The 10424-nt window shown below is 35.4% G+C and overlaps 1 long non-coding RNA gene across 1 annotated transcript; it reads right to left on the reverse strand.

Moving 5' to 3' along the window:
• Positions 1 to 39: 39 nt before the first annotated feature.
• LOC110770967 (uncharacterized) lies at positions 40 to 1883 on the reverse strand. The gene is made up of 3 exons (XR_015833442.1): positions 1514 to 1883; positions 323 to 431; positions 40 to 171 (listed from the first exon to the last, which is right to left on the reverse strand). It is a non-coding gene; the product is annotated as an uncharacterized LOC110770967 (long non-coding RNA).
• Positions 1884 to 10424: the final 8541 nt, after the last annotated feature.

Below are 10424 nucleotides of genomic sequence, written 5' to 3' on the forward strand. Positions count from 1 at the left end.
CGCCGTATCCGTATCCGTGTCCGTGCTTCTTAGCATACCAGGGGTCGGTATCATCGTACCAATAGGAGAGGAAGAAATAACAAGCTGTTGATACTGCTGTCTCTGGTTTTGGGGTCGCTTAATCAAATTGTGCAAACGACTCTCCAAAGTTTCCATGTTCATATAGTCATCCTAAAATAGTATTTGCAAATAACACAACCGTTGAAATAATACCAGGTAAGAACCTTTTGCAATAAGACTGATAAAAGAGAGAAACAACGTCTGCCTAAATCGGCTAAAAGAGACGTGAATAGAAAAACAGATAGAAAAGAAAATGAGAAACCTTTGTGTGCGCATGTCGCAACAAACCCTCATCCAATTTTTTAACAATCTCCCTAAACTTTGTGTCACTCATTGGCTGGGGATGTTGCTGCTGCTGTATAATTTGACAACTGAAAGGCAAGATGATAACATCAGTACTCAGGTAAACAATGCTCAAACATAAAACGCGGAATACTGCATTTGAATCAACAAAAGTACAATTATGAGACAACTAAAAAACAAACAGCCAAAGAAAACTCCAAAATTTGTTTACCCTTTCAAATAAATAAAAGAACTAATTAATCATGCATTATTGGATCTGAAGCAACAGAAACAAAAATGTAATATTCATTTTTAAGAAATCTGGAATATTTTCATAAAGATGGAAGAAGAGAGAGAGAGAACAAGGCTTCGAATACTAGATATTGTGTTACACTCATAGAATTCATCTGTGGTTTGCAGGACACAAATCTTGTTTCACATAAAGCATACTACATAGACATGAAATGGCAATCCACTTCAAAATGCAAGAACAATCAGGATATGCAAAATTGACTCCCCATAAAAGGCTTAATAACGTTTCCATGTGACACAGAAAAAACAGTTTAGCCTTCGTTATATGTCTTGAATTATTCCGTCGATCATATTGGTTAAGATTATATGGACACTTTGATAGTTTGTATTTTTTTAGTCTGTAGCATGTGGATATCTTGTCCACTTTGTATTTATTCTTTTCAAATGAATAAAGCCTATGTTATTCATCCAAAAAATAAATAAAAATCAAGCATTTCTTAATATTTCCCCAAGGATCTGAAAGCATATGTACAAGTCAATGCATCTGATATTCAAAATAAAGCACATCAGATACTATTTTAAAAGAAATGAATCAAACAAAAATAATCATATATCAACAATATCTTTGAACAGACTAAAAACACACTTCAAAGAAAATGAGCAAAGAATAAAGAAATCAACATGATAACAAGCAATTCAATATCCTTATAAATAAGGAGATATAGCAAGAAGCACAGCGGTTTGTATGGCTCAAATCTAAACAAAAACAGATAAAGCAAGTTACTTTCAAAATTGAAAGTCAAGAAAATGAACCCACGAAATCCAAAAAAAATAGGACTGCAAACAAACAGAGGCAAATAAACCAAAAAAATTATAAAAAAAATGAAGAAGACAATGGAAACTAGCTAGAAAACCATACCTCAATCGAAGGATTTGAGGGCCGGAGGAGAGAGATCGAGGGATTGGAAAACCGAGTAAAAATCCGATCAAAACCTGGGTTTCCGGCAAAACAGCAGCAGCAGAGGTAGGAGGAAGGTCGGAGCTGGCTTGGGGTGCGACGCCGGTCAAAACTTGACCGGTCCGGTGGCTGGGTGGCCGACGTGACAGTGGCTGGGGGGTTTTGTTGGTGTCGGTCGAAACAGAGGGGAGGAGAAAGGGAGAAGACGCGGGGAGAGAGAGAGAGATCTGAGAAACTAACGAATTTGGGTTAGGTTTTTAAATGAAAAGGGTATAATTGTCTTTTTAATGATTAATGTAAGGTGGGTCAACAAATCTGGTCTTCCTCTTTGGCCTAATCCAAAATAACAATTCTTTTGTAGGTATTAAAACCCAAACCAAAATATCAAATGTCTTAAATACTAATAAGTAAAGTTATCTATGTCTAATACCTAATTTTCCTATTATTTTTAGTTAACTGTATTTAGGCCCACTTGGACTTGTGTTTGCTTTCTTGTAACTGCATTATGTCCATCAGACACTCTTTATCTTTAAGCTTCTATTGTACTTTTGGTCCGATATTAGTTTAAAGTCACAATTTCTTCCAAGTTTTATTCCATAGCAATTGAAATTTTGAAGTTCTCTTAATTGATGTATAGAAAAGAACCTATCCAAGCCAGATTTCCCACTTTAAACATAATGGCTTTGGTTATAGGTTAAAATCAAACAAGACACATTCACTACCTCACTTCACCATACTTCACCTCTTTCCACTAGAGGAGAAAAATAATAGTAGTGAGACGCCTAACGCAACTGAGAACGACCAGTATCCGACTCATTGGAGAATGTTGTAAAAAATAATATTTTTTTTTATAAAAAAAAAAGAAAAATAAACTATTTAACAAATAAAAATGGAAAGAATAAATAAGATTACATAGTAAATTCAACGAAAAACAAAAACCAAAAAATATGTATAAAAAAAAAATGTTGTACAAAATAAATTTTTTGAAAAGGAAAAAGATAAAATAAATTATTTAATAAATTAAAATGGATAGAATAAATAAGGTAACAGAGTAAATTCAACCAAAAACAAAAATCATAAAATATGCACAAAGAAGATGAACAACAAAAGGATGGAGGTGGGGTTAAAGAGTGGGCCTGGAGCCTAACAGTGGGTGCCCGGCACGTGGAACCCAAGCACAGACAAACGGAGCGCCATCTGCTGCTCTAATAAGCCAGCGTTCTTTGATGCACAAAGACGTGTGATCTTTCCACTTCGTAGTCAGCGACGGAAGACCTCTACCTAATTACAGGCAAAGCGGCATTTTTGCAAAGCCACCTCTCCCACTCTCCATTCTGCGACAAGGGTTAGAAACCCACAATCTTGCCCCAACCCCAAAGCATCTCTGGGCCAAATTTGCGCCTCGCATATGACGTCTGACACCGATTTCATGCAGACGACGTTACACACTCTTCCCTTCCATGCCATCCTTATTGCCCCCACTTTGGGTCAAAAGTCAGCGTGACCTGACTCGGCAATGGATTCTCGTAGAACTGATTATATAAATAGCACCACCGAAGTATAATTTGTCGATGTGGGACAAAATTGCGCGGCCTGGCGAGTGTTTCTTTTTTTCCACTTGAAAAAGAGTAAGTGGGTTTGTTGTCCAGAGATTAAGGTACGGGCTCCATTTGCTCCTGTGGCTATTTCTCTGGAACATGTTGCACAGGTGATGAGTTTTTCTCAAATACTTCTTTCTGACTTCGTTCTCTGTATAGTTTTGCTGGATATAATTTGTAGAAATGGTAGCTTTATATTGGCCCCTTTTTTTTTTATTCTCATTTGCTGGAAATATAAATCTCGTGCAACCTTTACTGGTCCTTTTCTCTCCTTTCCCTTCTTTTTGTTTGTTTGTTTTTTAAGATACCTTTACATATTTTATTGGTTTGTTTCGTAATTCTTTGTCATAGGGTTTAGGGATTATGATTATGAATTCGTTTTTTCCAGTTAAGGGATTATGATTTCGAAACTTGAGGCTTACCTTTGTTGAGTCTGAAAAAATAAAATGATTTGGCTGTAGCCTGTAAATTTGTGAATAATAGGATGGTACGAAAAAAGCTCAAAAAATGATTAGGGCCCGTTTGATAACTATTTCGGTATTTTGTTTTTAGTTTCTAGTTTTCAATTCAAAGAAATTGAACGCATAAAACTTCTTGGGTTATCAATTTTAGAGTCCGTTTGATAACCATTTCATTTTCTTTTCAATTTTCCCTTTTTTATTATTAAAAAAAACTGAAAACATATTTGATAAACTTTTCATTGTCAGTTTTCAAAATCACCCATACTAATTCTCATGAACAAACATTTTCAAATAATCCATTCTCCAAAACAAACAGTGCTTAATATGCATTGACATCTGAATCAATGCAAACTACGTTCATTAGATATATGCTTTTGACCTCATTATTCTTGTAGTGACCTACAATTAGAATAGTATTTTACCATTTTGGATGTCGAAATGGTTTTCTATTTGTCTAAATTTTTTGTAAGGATGATTTATGAATGAAAACTTAAAAAATAGATGGTTTGGATCATTGAAAAAATATTCGTAGGCTACTCTCAAGGGTGTCCCTTAAATAAAATTATTTGAAGAATCCTTCAAAATATACATATGTGTGTACATGATGAGTAGTGTATGTGTGTGTATATATACAGGGCCGGCCCTGAGCCTGGGCACCGAGGGCGACGGCCATGGGCCTCCAATTTTTGGGGCCTCAAAATTTTTTTTTAATATTACTGGAGCCCAAACTTAAATTTTTTTTTATTTATAAAAAACACATATTCTCTTTGCCCATAAAGAGCTTTTCTGCTTCCAAAAAGTTTGTCCCTTTCCCACCGTGTTCTCCTCTCTTTTTAGTTGTTAATATATTCCCTCTCCCACGCTCTGTTCTTTGTCTTTGCCCATAAAAAGCATTTCTGCTTCCAAAAAAATTGTCCCTTTCCCACCGTGTTCTCCTCTCTTTTTATTTGTCAGTATATAATATATTACCATTTTCTTTTCATTAAAAAAAATATATTACCCTTCTCCTCCCATGCTCTGTTCTCCCAAGTTATATTTTCCCATCTCTTCTCCGAAGCTCTCTTCTTGTCTGTCTTTGACCCAAAAGAAAAGCTCTCTTAAATTTATTATTTCCAGTTTTTCTCTCATCCCTCTTTTATCTTTGTCTTTGAATTGATCTATCCAAAGAAATATTTGTAGATTTCTTTCTTCTACACTACAGACTCTAAAAGATTATCTGAGTGAGTGAGGATGAGGTTCGTCAACAATAACCCCATGGGCCACCAAAATGTCAGGGCAGGCCCTGTATATATATATATAATAATAACATAATCAAACCAATTGTTAGATTTCCTTCATGATTATAACACATTATATAATAATTCATGTTTCTTGGATAGATTCTACAAAGGGCCATACTTGATTTGTGTGTGAATATAGTCATGTACTTATAAATAAGAATCCTTTTCTTTTTAAAGCTACGACATAAATTTTTGTAGCTCTGTGTATCGTCGATGGGGCAAGGCATTGCTTCAATACTTCTAAAGCGGATTGGGGATAAAAAAAAAATTAAAAATAAACTAAAAATTAAAAAATATAATAATAATAAAATAAAATAAAAGAGAGAGAGAAATTCGTTTCAGCCCCTCCTTACCCAGAGAAACTTGTTTCAGGACCTGAATGGCATGCCTACAAGGGTCCACTAAACCTCTTATACACTCACAAGTACGCCACAAAGTTGTGTGGCAACTTTACACCCTTCCAAGTCCATCTTTATCGCCCTCACATTGAGCCACAAACCCGCTACTATGCCTAGTGATTTAACTTCCAACATTAGTGTATATTAAATGTGAGACGAAAGGATATCTCGCCAATGTTGGACTAATTATTGTCATTTGGCAAGAGAAGCCCAAATTATTTCTAATAAAGAATGAGGTGAAACTCACATTGTTTCAGCCACAATTATTAAACTTGTCAAAACTCAACATCAAAACTGACATGATTATCTTCTCATCTTTAGTTGACAATTACTCATCTTCACTTATGTTAGAATGCGTTGCTTCTCAAAAATTGAAAACCATGGAGAGTTTGCAACTCCAACTTTTGGCAACTTACTTATTGGGTTTTCGCTTACACAACTTACACAATTTCTAATTTTAGGCGGGGCGATGGCAGCTCCTTTTTTGGTCATACCACCACTTGTCAATCGGTCACTAGTTACGTAAGTTCAATTCAGTTACCAAACCGATTCCACCCCATCTATAAACTACAACACAATGTCTATACATGTAGAATTAAAAATTAAATTATTGAGGAGTTATGTTGTGCTTAGATAAGTAAAAAGGATGAAAATTTTACTCAAAAATATTTTCCAATTCCAACTTTTGGTGATTTGCTTCTTGGGTTTTCGCTTACCCGATTTCTAATTTTAGCCCTCTAATCATTTGTCTCGCTCAAATTTAATTGAGGTAGTTAACTAGCTAGGAAACCTTAACAAGAAGCATAAAACCATTACATAATTATTTTATAATAAAAAGCCCGCATCTCACATCAAGAAAGCACATATCAAGTCTTTAAATTCTCTCACAATTAATCCTTAAAAGTTCAAACCAAACAAAATTCATTTGGAAAATTAAAAAATACAGCAAATTCAAAAAAAATATCCCAAGAAAAGAAAATCCATTATATAAAATTAAAAACCCCTTTTATAAGATCATCACACCAATTTTATTATTTTTTCAATTAATTGTTAATATTTTATTACACATAATGCGGATTCTACAAATGACATATCATCACTTAACTGATTTCGCGACGGTCAGTGTAATGGCGGAACCATATAGCAACAAATTTCCAATGTGGGGGACTATATTGTTAAAATTGAAAGTGGATGGATAAATAACATACCTAAAGGCTTAATACAATTGCTCGATAACTTAATTTTTGAAATTTGGGGTTTTTTTATGTTCATTTATTAAACCTCTAATTATTAACTAATATTAGGAAACCCCATATAAAAGCTAAGTTCAAACCAAACAAAAATTCATTTAGAAATTAAAAAGAAAAAACCACCATATTCAAAAATTCCCAAGAAAGAAAAACCATTATATCAATAAAAAAATTACATTTTAAGATCATCACTCAATTTTATTAAACCTCTAATTATTAAGTTATATTAGGAAAACCCACATCAAGTGTATTTTCTCACAATTTTTCCTAAAAATTTGAAACCGAACAAAAAATAAACTTAAATAGGATTACATAATAAATAACTAAACCAATCATTTGAATTTAAAAAAAAAAGTAGAAAAACAGAGCACACACAAAAAGATGGACGTCGGGGGTTGAAGAGTGGGGGCCCACGGTGGGTGGCGACATGAGGGGTGCCGACGAGTGAGGGTCCACTATCTGGAGGAGTACTGCAGTAAGAGTTTCCCTCGCTGCTCTGGTAAGCCAACGAGCTTTACAGACAAAGCTGTAAAGAAATCTTCCATCTTCACAAGGCGGAAGAAACTGTAGGCCTGCACTTCTGGGCTGGCCTAGCCAGAAACGGCCTGCACTTCAGGGCGACCTCTTTTTCTCTTACTACCCACGCGCGTGCTGTAACCTGTACCTCCTTTGCACCCAGATTGGCACGCCGACAAGGGCCCACTGTGCCCCTCATGTGCGCGCACGTGCCACGGGTTGTCCTCAGGCTCTTACCCCTTTCAAACCATCTTTATTGCCCCCACATTGGGTCACAAGCTCACGTGACAGAGCTCAGCACTTCTTGAGTCAAGACTTGGGTATATTAGGTGCTTAACTTTTGGTTATTCTATCGATGTGGGACTGTGAATATATGAAATCTGAGTTCTCTTTCTTCACGTGTTTTGAATGAGAAGCTTTGCATCCCTTTGGTCGTATCTATTTAACATGAAATAGAAAGATGATTTTTCTAACAGTTTTTGCGTATTTCAACTAAATTATAAACACCAAACAGATTGAACAAAATGGAGAAATCTATTGCTTGTTTTGTTTGGTTTCAAACTATACAAGATGGTTGCCAAGAGCAGTTTCGAGTGCCATTCTCAATGAAGATCCTGTGTACGTAGAACAATCCAAAGAGTTGATTGATTTGCAGAGTCCAAATCTTATGTTTTTGCCTCAAGGATTTTGGGGTTTGGAATTTATACTTCGGCCTTCAGCTTCGATTGAAGCACCGACAATTTCCACCCTTTGGTTACTTCTTTGAACAAAAGAAATATGGATATGGGCCTTCATTTCTTTGAACCTCCATGATCAATTTGGGCCTTTCTTGATTAAACAAATTGTAGTTGGTTTTTGGTAGTGCTTAAACCCTAGAATGCAATGCTTCTATTTTATTGTTCGAAAAATGCAATGCTTCTAAGGACAAGCGATATTTATAGCACAACAAGAAAACCAGAATGCAAAGGGTTTCACTTTCAAAATGGGATTTTTATGTAAATCTAGATAGTTACAACATATTAAACACTAACCTGAATCGGACATGGTGATGATGTTGATAGCACAACAGGAAAACCAGAGAGTTCTTCTCCTAGAAGCCGAGCCTTATAGTAGTGATTCTAGATAGGGTGAGTTTCTGTAAAGCTTAGGTATCTCGACTCTAGGAGGGAGCCCTCTATATATGCATCTCTCTAGGAGTCTTGCCCATCAAGAAACTCCTAGAGATAACCTTCATGTGATGGGATTAGTGAATCTTAATCCTTATAGAAGTAGGAATCTCAAACCTTTATATTTATCTTAAACACTTATATATTAGGCTACCATATGAGATAAGGATTGAGTTCTTGATAAACAATGAATCCTTTCACTGGCGTAGCGAGGAATTCTATTAAATAGCTTTATAGTTACAATAAACTTAGTTTTTATAGGAAAATATATTTAAGAATTCATTATAATTATTAAATTTCAATATCACAAATTTAATATTTTAAGTAAGTATAACCCAAATTCTAGCAACCTAAAAATAATGAAAGAGTATCAAAAATTGACTTTAGATAGAATCAGAAAATCAAATAAAATTCATGGCACACATGTATAAATGACATATGAAGACATGAACACAAATATAGATCATGTTCATTGTAGATAATTAACATTTGCGAGAAGGGTCAACAGTAAATATGAGCATAAAACAACTTGGATAACATACATAAATATAAGGTTTTCAAGTTACCCTTGTGGGCCTTAATTGGCTTCGTAAATGAATCCTTTGCAATCCTATATTGATTAGAAGATCACTTCTATAGGTTTAAGACAGTAAACCATCTTACATTTTATTGATTTTTATTTTTCTTAAGCTTATCATAATTAAGGAGTGCATGCACTTATAAATGTATAAATTAAAGAAGGATCTTCAAAAACAAAAACAAATTGCGTCCCGGGTAGCGTCATGTAAAGGTCCTCCAAGAACCCATTGACTAGCTTTGTTGTGCACGAGACTCATTGAGAAGTGGGGAGTGCATGCAGCTTCAAGTTTGAAGAACTACAAAAGGGTTGAATCCCAAACATGTTGTCTGTGAGCCGCCCCCGCACCCACCCACCACCCCCCCCCCCCCCCCCCCCCTCCTCCTCTCTCTCTGCCAGCCTTAAAGAAATTGCTTTCATAATATTTTATGTGATCCACATGGTATGACTTGTATATTACGAGAATTATATAATACTATAAGAATTTAATAAATATTATTTGGAATAATCATATTAGTAAAATTAAGAGAAGTAGTTTCTTATTTTATTGCCTTGATGTGTGGTAATTACTTAGAGCTGTACTAAGAAACTAGAGCTTCAATAGGAAACTGGTATCTTCTGGATCTGCGAAAAGCTCAATCTCTCAACTTTGAGCTTGTATATTGCTTCGTGGATAATCGATTTTCTGATTATTTTGTAGGGAGAGGAAGGGTTTCAAGGAGGAGAGGGATGGTTTCCACAGACATGGGAAAATCTGAAAATTTTAGGTGTCAAATTCACTTAAACAGCCTTTTTGTTTAGCGAGTTTTAAGTGTCGTGGGCTTTTGTTCAGCGTGTTTTAAAAGATGATGCTTGTTATTGACAAGCGTTGTGTTTTAAAAATCAACCAAAAAAGATGACACTTGCTATTATTCAGCGTATTTTAAAAGACGACACTTACTCACCTGTGGTCCTCTTTTTAAGCTAATGTGAGCAATGTTGTACCCGATGTGTCACTGGGGCCCCCACAAGAGCCCAAAACGAACTCCGGCCTAGATCACTTGAGGAAGTGATTGGACCTTTCAAAGTACCTGAGGCCAACCTTCCCTAAGGACACCCAGACCCAATCAAGATAGAGAAAGGCCGCCCTAGCCCATTTCCAAGTCCATCTTTATCGCCCTCACATTAAGTCACAAATCCATGTTACCTTCAAACATTTGTGTATATTAAATGTGAGACGAAAGGATATCTCGCCAATGTGGGACTAATAATTGTTATTTGGCAAGAGAAGCCCAATTTATTTTCTAATAAAGATTGAGGTGAAATTCACATTGTTTCAACCACAATGATTAAACTTGTCAAAACTTAACATCAAAACCGACATGATTATGTTCTCATCTTTAATTGACAATCACTCATCTTTACTTATTTTAGAATGCGTTGTTCTAAAAAATCGAAAACCATGGAGAGTTTGCAACTCCAACTTTTGGCAATTTACTTCTTGGGTTTTCGCTTACACAATTTCTAATTTCAGGAGATGCAGTGGTGGCTCTGTTTTAGGTCATCGCCACTTGTCAGTTGGTCACTAATTACGTAAGTTCGGTTCGGTTACCAAACCGATTCCACCCTATCTAAAGGGTTTGTATT

Source organism: Prunus avium, chromosome 2 (genome assembly GCF_965620075.1).
Source record: "Prunus avium chromosome 2, drPruAviu1.hap1.1, whole genome shotgun sequence".
Classification (NCBI taxonomy): Eukaryota; Viridiplantae; Streptophyta; class Magnoliopsida; order Rosales; family Rosaceae; genus Prunus; species Prunus avium.